Source organism: Giraffa tippelskirchi, chromosome 7, assembly GCF_054371585.1.
Source record: "Giraffa tippelskirchi isolate mGirTip1 chromosome 7, T2T-mGirTip1v1.2.pri, whole genome shotgun sequence".
NCBI lineage: Eukaryota > Metazoa > Chordata > Mammalia > Artiodactyla > Giraffidae > Giraffa > Giraffa tippelskirchi.
In genome coordinates, this window is record NC_137281.1 from 160,248,008 (window position 1) to 160,260,944 (window position 12,937).

The 12,937-nt window shown below is 45.0% G+C and overlaps 1 protein-coding gene across 2 annotated transcripts in view; it reads right to left on the reverse strand.

Moving 5' to 3' along the window:
* Window positions 1-12,937, reverse strand: part of FOXN3 (forkhead box N3) — a 538,038-nt gene that overhangs the window by 523,137 nt on the left and 1,964 nt on the right. For both annotated transcript variants that reach the window (XM_081510806.1, XM_081510807.1), the window contains exons 4-5: window positions 12,373-12,702; window positions 9,339-9,497 (exon numbers count right to left, since the gene is read on the reverse strand). The gene's annotated coding sequence lies outside the window, so the exon portion shown is untranslated. The remainder of the gene's footprint in view (window positions 1-9,338; window positions 9,498-12,372; window positions 12,703-12,937) is intronic.

Genomic DNA, 12,937 nt, shown 5'->3' on the forward strand with positions numbered 1-12,937 from the left:
GGGCTTCCCAGGTGGTGCTAGCGGTAAAGAACCCGCCTGCCAATGCAGAAGACGTAAGAGACGCGGGTTTAATCCCTGGGTCGGGAAGTTCCCCTGCAGGAGGGCACGGCAACCCACTCCAGTATTCTTGCCTGGAGAATCCCATGGACAGAGGAGCCTGGCGGGCTACAGTCTATGGGGTCGCAAAGAGTCAGACAAGAAGGAAGTGACTTAGCACACTCACGTGTGGGTACTGGTCTGGGGATAGAGGTAGAAGGGCTCAGGGTCAGGGAGGACGCTCACTGAGAACTTTGTGATCTACCAGGGAGATGACCTGATGGAGGCTGGAGGGGCTCCAGAAGCTCAGAGCAATCATGTCTAACAGAGATTGCAGAGTAGAGGAGCTGTTCTCAGGGGACCTGGGTTGTATTATCTTTCTCTAAAACCTGGGTGATTCCTAGACTCACCATGAGTTTCAATTTCTTAAGCCAGAGTCAGTTCTTCGCATCAGGTGGCCAAAGTATTGGAGTTTCAGCTTCAACATCAGTCCTTCCAATGTACACTCAGGATTGATCTCCTTTAAGATGGACTGGTTGGATCTCCTTGCAGTCCAAGGGACTCTCAAGAGTCTTCTCCAACACCATAGTTCAGAAGCATCAATTCTTCTGCGCTCAGCTTTCTTTATGGTCCAACTCTCACATCCATACATGACCACTGGAAAAACCATAGCCTTGACTAGACGGACTTTTGTTGGCAAAGTAATGTCTGCTTTTTAACATGGTGTCTAGGTTGGTCATAACTTTCCTTCCAAGGAGTAAGTGTCTTTTAATTTCATGGCTGCAGTCACCATCTTCAGTGATTCTGGAGCCCAGAAAAATAAAGTCAGCCACTGTTTCCACTGTTTCCCCATCTATTTGTCATGAATGATGGGACCAGATGCCATGATTTTAGTTTTCTGAATGTTGAGCTTTAAACCAACTTTTTCACTCTTCTCTTTCACTTTCATCAAGAGGCTCTTTAGTTCTTCTTCACTTTCTGCCATAAGGGTGGTGTCATCTGCATATCTGAGGTTATTGATATTTCTCCCGGCAATCTTGATTCCAGCTTGTGCTTCCTCCAGCCCAGGGTTTCTCATGATGTACTCTGGGTATAAGTTAAATAAGCAGGGTGACAATATACAGCCTTGACGTACTCCTTTTCCTATTTGGAACCAGTTTGTTTTCCATGTCCAGTTCTAACTGTTGCTTCCTGACCTGCATACAAGTTTCTCAAGAGGCAGCTCAGGTGGTCTGGTATTCCCATGTCTTGAAGAATTTTCCACAGTTTTTTGTGATCCACACAGTCAAAGGCTTTGGCATAGTCAATACTTTGCTAGTGTGTGAGATGAGATGAGTGCAATTGTGCCATAGTTTGAGCATTCTTTGGCATTGCCTTTCTTTGAGATTGGAATGAAAACTAACCTTTTCCAGTCCTGTGGCCACTGCTGAGTTTTCCAAATTTGCTGACGTGTTGAGTGCAGCACTTTCACAGCATCATCTTTTAGGATTTGCAACAGCTCAACTGGAACTCCATCACCTCCACTAGCTTTGTTCGTAGTGATGCTTCCTAAGGCCCACTTGACTTCACATTTCAGGATGTCTGGCTCTAGGTGAGTGATCATACCATGATTATCTGGATTGTGAAGATCTTTTTTGTACAATTCTTCTGTGTATTCTTGCCACCTCTTCTTAATATCTTCAGCTTCTTTTAGGTCCATACCATTTCTGTCCTTTATTGAGCCCATCTTTGCATGAAATGTTCCCTCGGTATCTGTAATTTTCTTGAATTAGATGTGCTGAATGGATGTGAGGGTTGGACCATAAAGAAGAGTGAGCACCAGAGAACTGATATTTTTGGATGGCAGTGCTGGAGAAGACTCTTGAGAGTCCCGTGGACTGCAAGGAGATTAAACCAGTCCATCCTAAAGGAAAATATCCCTGAATATTCATTGGAAGGACTGATGCTGAAACTGAAGCTCCAATACTTTGGCCACCTGATGGAAAGGGCCGATTCCTTGGAAAAGACCCTGATGCTGGGAAAGATTGAAGGTGTGAGGAGAAGGGGACGACAGAGGATGAGATGGTTAGATGGCATCACCGACTCAATGGGCTTGAGTTTGGGCAAGCCTGAGGAGATAATGAAGGATAGGGAAGCCTAGTGTGCTGCAGACACGGGGTTGCAGAGAGTCAGACACGACTTAGTGACTGAACAACAACAGAGATGGGAAGGCAACGTGTAAGTCAAGGGCATTACATATGCAGGGCATAACTCCACAAAACAAATTCTCTAACGCCATGAGAAAGAATGGCTGGGTTTGGGAAGGGAATATGGAGGGGTATAGAGGGAAGACAGATTTTTTTTTTTAAAGTAATGAGGCATTCACTGGTAGTGAGCCCCAGAATTGATCTTAATGAGAATCCTGTGTCTGAGGCTCTTAGAACTAACAATAAACCTGTGTAGCACTTTAGGGAAAGACCAGACATCAATGTGCACATAGGAGGCAACTTTGCTATTTTAAAATATTTTTGAAATACGGTCCTTGTGAGGTTTTTTTTCTTTCTCTAAAGAAACACTAGCTAATGTGCATGGATAATTATTTTTAAATACTTAAAAAAAACTATTGTGATGTTTTTCACCATCAGTCTAATACTAAAAGATTCATAGCCCATATTGATTTTTCTGCCCCCGAAGACATCTCAATTTTCAGCATGCCTTTCGACCTCCCTCTTCCCACACACTCTGCTCTTTTCTTTCTCTGCTGTCTCCAGCCTCTGGCTACCTTCTAAGGCAGTGTGTTTTGTAAACATGTATATGTTTTTAAAGGAATTTTAGTGATGGCATCTGATTTGAGATATTTTATTGCTCATTTGTTCTTTGAGCTTGTATTGAGATATTCAGGGAGAAACAAGCAACATTGCTGCTGCTGCTAAGTCGCTTCAGTCATGTCCGACTCTGTGCGACCCCACAGACCACAGCCCACCAGGCTCCGCCATCCCTGAGATTCTCCAGGCAAGAACACTGGAGTGGGTTGCCATTTCCTTCTCCAGTGCATGAAAGGGAAAAGTGAAAGTGAAGTCGCTTAGTCGTGTCCGACTCTTAGCGACCCCACGGATTGCAGCCTATCAGGCTCCTCCGTCCATGGGATTTTCCATGCAAGAGTACTGGAGTGGGGTGCCATTGCCTTCTCCGAAGCAACATTAGATATCTGTATATAGACGGACTTGAGCCTGTCCACAATGATGAACTCACAGGGCCAAAGGTTCTGCTAGAATTAGGGAGAAAATCAGGAAGCTTTGGGGCATCTTCTTAGAGACTGCCCAGCGGAAGCACCAAGATAGAAAGTTCATCTTCTGCACAGTCTCACTTCCCTGTTTGGCACTGCTCTGCCTCTCTGGGTTGACCATCCCTACTCCCCAACCCTAAACATCTATTATAGGGAGTTAATTCTGTTTCCTGACATGCCAGGTTGGAAAGCATTGCTGTAGGAAAACAAAGAACAAAGAAATAAACCGTAACAATAAAAAACCAAAACAATCACTACCAAAAAAAAAGGGTCTTCTCAAGATGTTTACAACACGATTCGTTTATCCCCTCAACAAATGGTGGCTGGTTGCCTACGTGTGCCAGACACAGTGCTAATGAATGGAGATGAAACGATGAATATTCAGAATGCAGTATGTTAAACGCTAAGATAGATGTACACGCGAGGCGCTTGAAAGCTCAAAAAGAAATCAAGCATTGTGGGCCAAGTCCTGCGTGCACGATCTCACTGCCTTCTCACTATGCTCTCAAGAGGTAGATACTCTCATTATCCCATTATGCAGATGAGGAAGTGGAGGTTAGGAAGAATACATAATTTATCCGAGGTCACACAGTAAGTATGTGGGAGACCCTGGCCTTGACTGACTCCAAACCCACGCATCACGCTTTATTCAGGCTCCTTTCCAGAAGCTACGCTCAGACTCAGTCTAGTAAAGAAAGGGACTAAGAGCATCCCAGGCAGAGGGAACACATTCAAGGGTTCAGAAGAAATGTCACTGAAGCCAAAGACCAGAATGCTTCAGGCAGGAAGGGCAGCTCCCGCAGAACGAAGGATGAAGACCCCAAGGAGCTAAGGGTGGGATTCCAGGCACCTGCATGCCAGAGGCTGGGAGAGATGACCTCAAGGCCCTTCCTTAAACATGTAAATAAAAAAATACTGCACCGGCGGCCGCTTGTCTCCCCCCGTGCTGCCCACTGACAAGGGCTGCTGATGGGTGGACTCATGGACGGAACCACGAAATTTTAGAGATGGGCAGTGAGATTATTTAATTTTACCATCCAGTTTTCCACAAGAGGAAACGGAGACTCAGAACTCTGCAGTGATTTTTTCCCCCTGACGTTGCATAGCTAATTAGGGATGTATCTGTGTGCGCGCTAAGTCAATTCAGTCGTGTCCAACTCTTTGGGCTGTAGTACAAACGTGGGCTTGTAGACCATAGCCCACCCTATGGACTGTAGCCCGCCAGGCTCCTCTGTTCATGGGATTTTCCAGCTACAAATACTGGACTGGGTTGCCATGCCCTCCTCCAGGGGATTTTCCTGACCCAGGGATCGAACCCATATCCCTTATGTCTCCGGCATTGGCAGGTGGGTTCTTCACCACTAGTGCCACCTGGGAAGCCAACCAGGGACAGAACTGTGATTAGAATTAAGATCATCTGACTCCCGATCTCAAAAGGAAGTCTTCAGACATATATTCTATGCAAAGGACATGAACAGACAATCCACAGACGACCAGCGAGCATGACATTTGTTCCATTTCCCTTGTAATCAAAGAATCCTCAACAGTCCAGGGAAGCAGACACACTCACACGCTGCCAGTAGAAATCCACATTGTAATAAACTTTTCTGGAAGATAGTTGGGCAATATGAAAAGGGCCATATAGCGTAGTGATTAAGAATACTGGTCTTGAAATCAGACAGGCTTGGACCCAAACACTTGGTCTACCAACCACCGTGGTGAATTTAACCATTTCCTGGGCACAAGCCTCAGTTTGCTCTGGAAAAAAATGTGAGTATTCGTAGTACTTATGGGTCTTCCCTGGTGGTACACTGGTTAAGAATCTGCCTTCCAGGGCAGGGGATGTGGGTTCAAGCCCTGGCCAGGGAACTACGATCCCACAGGCCGCAGGACAACTAAGCCCACGCACCACAACTAGAGAAGCCCGTGAGCCGCGATAAAGACCCAACACTGTCAAAATCAAGTCAGTGCGTAAGTAAGACATACTAAAGAGCCTCTTGATGAAAGTGAAAGAGGAGAGTGAAAAAGTTGGCTTAAAGCTCAACGTTCAGAAAACTAAGATCATGGCATCTGGTCCCATCACTTCATGGGGAATAGATGGAGAAAGAGTGGAAACAGTGTCAGACTTTATTTTTTTGGGCTCCAAAATCACTGCTGATGGTGATTGCAGCCATGAAATTAAAAGACGCTTACTCCTTGGAAGGAAGGTTATGGCCAACCTAGATAGCATATTAAAAAGCAGAGACATTACTTTGCCAACGAAAGTCCGTCTAGTCAAGGCTATGGTTTTTCCAGTGGTCATGTATGGATGTGAGAGTTGGATGGTGAAGAAAGCTGAGCGCCGCAGAATTAATGCTTTTGAACTATGGTGTTGGAGAAGACTCTTGAGAGTCCCTTGGACTGCAAGGAGATCCAATCAATCCATCTTAAGGGAGATCAATCCTGGGTATTCACTGGAAGGTCTGATGTTGAAGCTGAAGCTCCAATACTTTGGGCACCTCATGCAAAGAGTTGACTCATTGGAAAAGACCCTAATGCTGGGAAGGATTGGGGGCAGGAGGAGAAGGGGACGACAGAGGATGAGATGGTTGGATGGCATCACCGACTCGATGGACATGGGTTTGGGTAAACTCCGGGAGTTGGTGATGGACAGGGAGGCCTGGCGTGCTGCAGTCCATGGGGTCGCAAAGAGTCGGACACGACTGAGCGACTGAACTGAACTGAAGACACATTGGTTTCATTTTTAAAAACAGTACTTGTCTCACAAATGTGTTGTGAGGATTAAACGAGAACTTGTCTATAGCATGTGCCTGCGCTCAGTCGCTTCAGTTGTGTCCGACTCTGCGACCCCGTGGACTGTAGCCCGCCAGGCCCCTCTGTCTGTGGGATTCTCCAGGCAAGAATACTGGAGTGGGTTGCCATGCCCTCCTCCAGGGGATCTTCCCGACCCAGGGATCGAAGCCACATCTCTTACATCTCCTGCAGTGGCAGGCGGGTTCTTTACCACGAGTGCCACCTGGGAAGCCCTGTCTATAGCACAGTCTCCAGCATATGGAGTCCAACAGAATGCACATTCATGACTATTACATATAAAGAGTTCTATAAATACATTCCGTGGACCAGCAATTTCACATCTAGGCATTTATCTTTACACCAATGATCAGAAATGGTTATAAAGATTTATGTCCATGGGTATTCATCACAACATTGTTTATAATAGTGAAAAATTGGAAACACAAATGTCCAACAATAGAGTGGGTAAATTAATGATGGTCCGTGTGGTTGATGGAATACCATGTGGCCATTAAATATCAGGCTGAAAAGAACATTTCATCATCAGAGAAAACATCCTAAGGAAGTGACAAAAGCAGCTTGCACAAAATATATGAGTATAATGCCAAATTTTATAACAGACCATAGATGCTGTTTAGTCACTAAGTCGGGTCTGACTCTCTTGCGAGCCCATGGACTGTATGTAGTCCACCAGGCTCCTCTGTGTATGGCATTTCCCAGGCGAGGATACTGGAGTGGGTTGCCATTTCCTCCTCCAGGGGACCTTCTGGACCCAGGGATCCACACCGCGTTTCCCGCACGTGTCTTCTGCATTACAGGCAGATTCTTTACCACCGAGCTACTGGGGAAGCCCACACAGAGAGAGTGCTAGACGGTGACTTGGTGAGAAAGAGAGGATCTGCCCAACAAATCCATGGTCATCATACAAGTGTGAGACCCCCACACGTCTGTGTGAGACCTCCATCCCCCAAACTGAGGAAAACCTAGTTTTAGTGGATTGTGTTGTGAACTCTGTAACAAGACTGAGATAAAGAATGAAAATAAGTTCCTTTTTTTGATACTATCAAAATGACATAAATATTTGAGCTTAACAAGCCATTCTCAATGTTCCAGATTTGAAAAGGCTTGGAAGGAAATTATATTTTACAGTTGTAAACTGATCTCAGCATGCTGAGATTTCCACATTTAACTTCTATTAATGCTTTTCAATGCCAGCATGAAAACATATACCTTAGACAATCTTCCTGAGTGGTATTTCTTACAGGGAGCTGATTAGAAGAAATAAAGTCATAAACGAAATAGGCAAAGCCTCTCTGGACAAACACTGAAAAAGGGATGTTAGAGTTGATTTGTTTACTACTTTCTTCTATTGATAAATCCTAGGATACTGACAGAGGAATTACAGTACAAATGAGAAAAATAAGGAACCCAAAGGAATGAGTGATCATTTTTCCTACACACATAACTCCAAGTGGTTCAGCATGATAAATGTTGAAAAGACTACAGTATGCATTCCTAGCTGTGAAACACTCATCTGCTCCTCCACGTTACGCATTATCGTGGCGGGTTTGGAGCACACACACACACCAAATAGATTCTACAAATACAGAGACTCCATCATTACTGGTTTTGTGCTTTAGTTTATAACGGAATTAAGTTATAAATGTGCTCTTGAACAAGTCACTTGGCCCATCAAATCCTCCTTAACCTCACTGGCAAACAGTTACAGGATTGAAGTCAATGATTTCTGAGATTCCTTCTAGCTCTGAAATTATACAGCAAGCTATTAACTTACAAATTAAAAAAACTTCAACCTTTTAAATCAGAGGTTGACAAACTATAGCCCATGGGCCACTCTGGAAGGCTGCTTATTTTTTTTTAAATAAAGTTTTATTGGAACACAGCCACATCTGTTCCTTTACACAAGTCTGTGGTTGCTTTTGTGCTACAATGGCGGAGGTGGGAGTACCTAAGCCTCACAAAGCCTCAGGTACTTCCCATGGGCCCTTTACAGAAGATCGCCAGTCTCTCTCTTGGGTTCGATTTACAGATCTTTTTATTCATTATTCATTATATAAAGTTATTCTTATTCTTTATATAGAGCAAATCTTGACAATCATTTTTAAGGAAGATTTTATAGATTCAGATAAAATGCCATCAAACTTTTCAACAACACATATATACCTCTGCATTAGATTTCCTTTCAATGTAATTCAGGGTCTATCTTAACAAACAACTTTCCAAGTGTTTGTATTATTCTTGCAGATCTCATAAACCATGCTGAATCTTATAAACATAACCATGAAAGTGGAAAACAAAAAGCTTTAGTCACTCAGTCATGTCTCACTCTTTGCAACCCTATGGACTGTACCTTGCCAGGGCTCTCTGTCCATGGAGTTCTCCAGGCAAGAATATTGGACTGGGTTGCCATTTCCTTCTCCAGGGGATCATCCCAATCCAGGGATCGAACCTGCAGATTCTTTACCATCTGAGCCACCAGGGAAGCCCAAATATAACCATATATTTTTATTATTTTTATGTAACTTACAACCAGACATCCTAAAGAATATCAGTCCTGACTATTCATGGAAGGACTGATGTTGAAGCTGAAACTCCAATACTTTGGCCATGTGATGTGAAGACCGGACTCATTGGAAAAGACCCTGATGCTGGGAAAGATTGAAGGCAGGAGGAGAAGGGGACGACAGAGGACGAGATGGTTGGATGGCACTACCGACTCAATGGACATGAGTGTGAGTAAACTCTGGGAGTTGGTGATGGACAGGGAGGCCTGACATGCTGCTGTCCATGGGGTCGCAAAGAGCTGGACAGGACTGAGTGACTGAACTGATGATGACTGAACTGAACTTACAACTATTGCTATATTCCTGTAACCATTATGTTCCCTTAAATGTTTCAATACTTTATATAAAGGTGGAAAGGTTTCAATTGAGAAATCAGAAGCCTAAATCAACTATAATTTTTAAGAGAACAAGACTGACCTATCTAACCAAGAGGTTAAAGTCTCTTAAGCAAAAATGAACCAATATGAACAGATTTCTTCTTGAAATAAAATAAATATATGAAAGGTTGGATCCTATTCTGCCAGCAATGCCATTTATGGATGCGTCAAATGCATTATTTGTTCTCCTGATATTCCACACAACATGATTTCTGACCAAGAAAAGAATGTTACTGCTAGAAAAACGCAGGTGGCTGACCTCCATGGGACTCACCCACCTACCTGTGCTGCCATCACTCCGAAGGCTGCCAGGCAGAGAGGGGAAGGCCGGGGAGACAGCTGGAGCCACCCCTCGCAGGATGCTTTCCTTCTCCGTGCAGGAGCGCTCCTTGGTAGTGGGGATTCTCCTACAGCAGATCTCACAGATCTGGAAACCAAGGGCTGGAAATGAAGACAGTACCTCTCATTATGAAACCTGATGCTACACAGGGACCTCCCTGGTGGTCCAGTGGCTAAGAGTCCATGTCCCAGACTCAGGGGGCCCAGGTTTGATCCCAGGTCAGAGAACTAGGTCCCGCATGCCACAAATGAAGATCACTAAGATCCAGCGCAGCCAAATAAATAAACATAAATGTTAAAAAAAAAAAATTGTGTCAAAAATAAAAGCAAAAATTAAACCCAATGCTATATAAAAACTTAAAAAAATTTTTTTTTAATTTACTTGTTTGTACTGGGTCTTAGCTGTGGCATGTAGGATCTAGTTCCCTGAGCAGGGATCAAACCCAGGCCCCCTGCATCGGGCGCAAGGAGTCTTAACCACTGAACCATGAGGGAAGTCCCTATAAAAGCTTTTATTTGCCCCACTGTGACTTGGAGTCATCGTGGATTTGGAGGTTTGTGAACTCCTCCAGCAGGGAACACATGGTCTCACTGGACTAGAAGTTCAGACTCCCACCTAGTCATCACTGAGTTCTTTACTTTCAGAAAGTTAAGGTCACTGCTTCACAGTGAGGACCAGCAGACTCTCTGGAGCGCCTCCGAGGGCCACCACAGCCAGGGGCAAACGTTAGAGAAGACTTCAGCCACCCTGGAATGGCAACCCACTGCAGGACTCTTGTCTGGGAAACCCCGTGGGCAGAGGGGCCTGGCAGGCTGCCATCCGTGGGGCTGCAGAGCCGGACACGACGGAGCCACTGACAGTTTCACTTTCTTTCAGTCAGACTAGAACTCAGACACCTGGGAAATAAAGGCTGAGATCAGGCCACTGGGCGAGGAGGCCTGGGCCACTGAGCAGACCCGCAGGGAGCGGAGCCTGCCCGGAGGAAGGAGACTGTGAGCCCCGACGCTGGACCGTGACCCGCGGGGAGACGGAGGGTCATCACGGCCATCACATTCCCTTCTCGCTCTCTATAGGTCATTTACGTATGTTAAGCACTTGCCTTTTTTCCCCTTCCCTTTGTCCCCACTGTTTCATAAAGCATTTCTGGGGCATGATTAACTTGACAGTTCAGCTCTTAGGTTGTGAAACATCGAGACTGGACCGTGGGCACGTCCCTGGTGGTCCAGTGGCTAAGACTCCGAGCTCCCAGCGCAGGGGCCGGGGCTGGATCCCTGCTCAGGGAACAACATCCCACGTGCTGCAACCGAAGATCCCACGTGCCGCAACTAAGACCCAGCCCAGCCAAAGAAAGAAAGAAATATTAAAAAGAAATAAAAAGCGAGGACCGTGACTGGGCTACAAGAAAACGAAACGCTCCCCACAGATACAGAAGTTTGGTCTTCCTTCGGGGAGACGGCATTCTTGTCAGGGAGCATCTGCTCTTACTGCTATAATTTGGTTTTTGTTGTTCCTGTTTCGCTTTCCTTTCTGACTGCATCGTGTGGCTTGCAGGATCTTAACTCCGCAACCAGGGACGGAACCCGGGCCTCCAGCAGTGAGATCACAGCCCCTGGACCCCCAGGAAATTCTCCATTATTGCTACAGTGTGGAGGCTTACATTTGGGAAGAAGGGTAGTGGACAGGTGGACTAGTCTTTCCAACCTTATTTTCACATGCCTTCCTTGGCTGCAGAGGTGGGAACACCGCAGACTCGGTTTTCAGACTTCCCTGAAGCAGAGTTCTGGGGATAATGTAGGTTCTCACGAGGCAGCGGCACAAACCTAGGTTCACCCAGGTCTAGGCTGGGTGGTTTCTGCTGCTCGGCAAGATCCAGGAGCCACCGAGGCCGACAGTTCACGCAGGTGACGGGACTCGCCGGGCCGGTGTCTGGACTTTTCCCTTCTACTCCTACTCCCCACCCTCCTTACTCAAAACGTCTTCTTTACGTCCTGTCAGAATTCTGTGTATCTGCGGATAGTCTGTCTAATAAATTAATTCAGGCTAAGTAAATTGGTGACCGTGGAAATAATGTTTAATATTGATAATCACTCTGATGAGGACAGCCACTGCTGACTACCACCATTCATTGTTGATTTCATGCCAAGAGCTTTACCAGAATTGTATTATTTAATTCTTAAAAAGTGAAATTTAATTAACTAAGTGCTATTATCTCAATTTTACAGATGAGAAAACTGAGGCCTTGAGAAGTTTTTTTAAAAAAAATCTTGATTAAAGTCACATAGCTAGTAAGCATTAGAACCAGGACTTGACTCTTAGCCTGAGTTCAGAGTCTTGTCTCCTAACTACCACAGTACATTGCCTATTCAAATCCTATGGAGTGATGAGAGAATATTAGGTGAACTTGAAGCTGGATGGGGAAAAATATTTTAAGATTTCAAGATGAGGGACTCTTCTAGCAACATGCTGTGTGCTAAGTCACTTCAGTCATGTCCGACTCTTTGTGACCCCATGGACTGTAGCCCACCAGGTTTCTGTCCATGGAATTCTCCAGGCAAGAATACTGGAGTGGGTTGCCATTTCCTTCTCCAGAGGGTCTTCCTGACCCAGGGATTGAACCCACATCTCTAATATCTCCTGCATTGGCAGGCGTGTTCTTTACCACCAGCGCCAACAGATGCATTTATATTTTCCCAAGATTGGGAGATCTAAACATAAAACATTAAGAACTAAATCAGAACACTTTGTGGTAACACAATCATTTCTATAGAAACAAGTATTTTGGACTGTACAGGAAACATGAATATTTAAAGAAGGAAAAAGGTACAGAGGTAGGTGAGCAAAAGTAGAGAAATCTGGAAAAGTAGAGAAAGGTTCAGTTCAGTTTATTTCAGTCGCTCAGTCGTATCTGACTCTTTGCGACCCCATGAATCACAGCCCACCAGGCTCCCCTGTCCATCACTAACTCCTGGAGCTTACCCAAACTCACGTCCATCGAGTCGGTGATGCCATCCAACCATCTCATCCTCTGTCGTCCCCTTCTCCTCCTGCCCCCAATCCTTCCCAGCATCAGGGTCTTTTCCAATGAGTCAGCTCTTCGCATGAGGCGGCCAAAGTATTGGAGCTTCAGCTTCAGCATCCGTCCTTCCAATGAACACTCAGGACTGATTTCTTTTAGGACAGGCTGGTTGGATCTCCTTGCAGTCCAAGGGACTCTCAAGAGTCTTCTCCAACACTACGGTTCAAAAACATCAATTCTTCGGTGCTCAGCTTTCTTCACTGTCCAACTCTCACATCCATACATGACCACTGGAGAGAAAGGTTAGTTTATTCATATGATAAAGCATTTTATTAAAGAGCCCATATTATAAGCCTCTAAAAGATTAAAGTAGTATAGATAAAGGAGTACATCAAGTATAATACAGCATTAGATAAGAGGCTGGTAGCCAGTAGTAAGGATAAGATGCTCAAAGCTTAAGGTCACTGATTATTTGAAAAAGAAAAAAGGTGAGCATGCAAAATGGATCCTGTGTTTGATAAATAT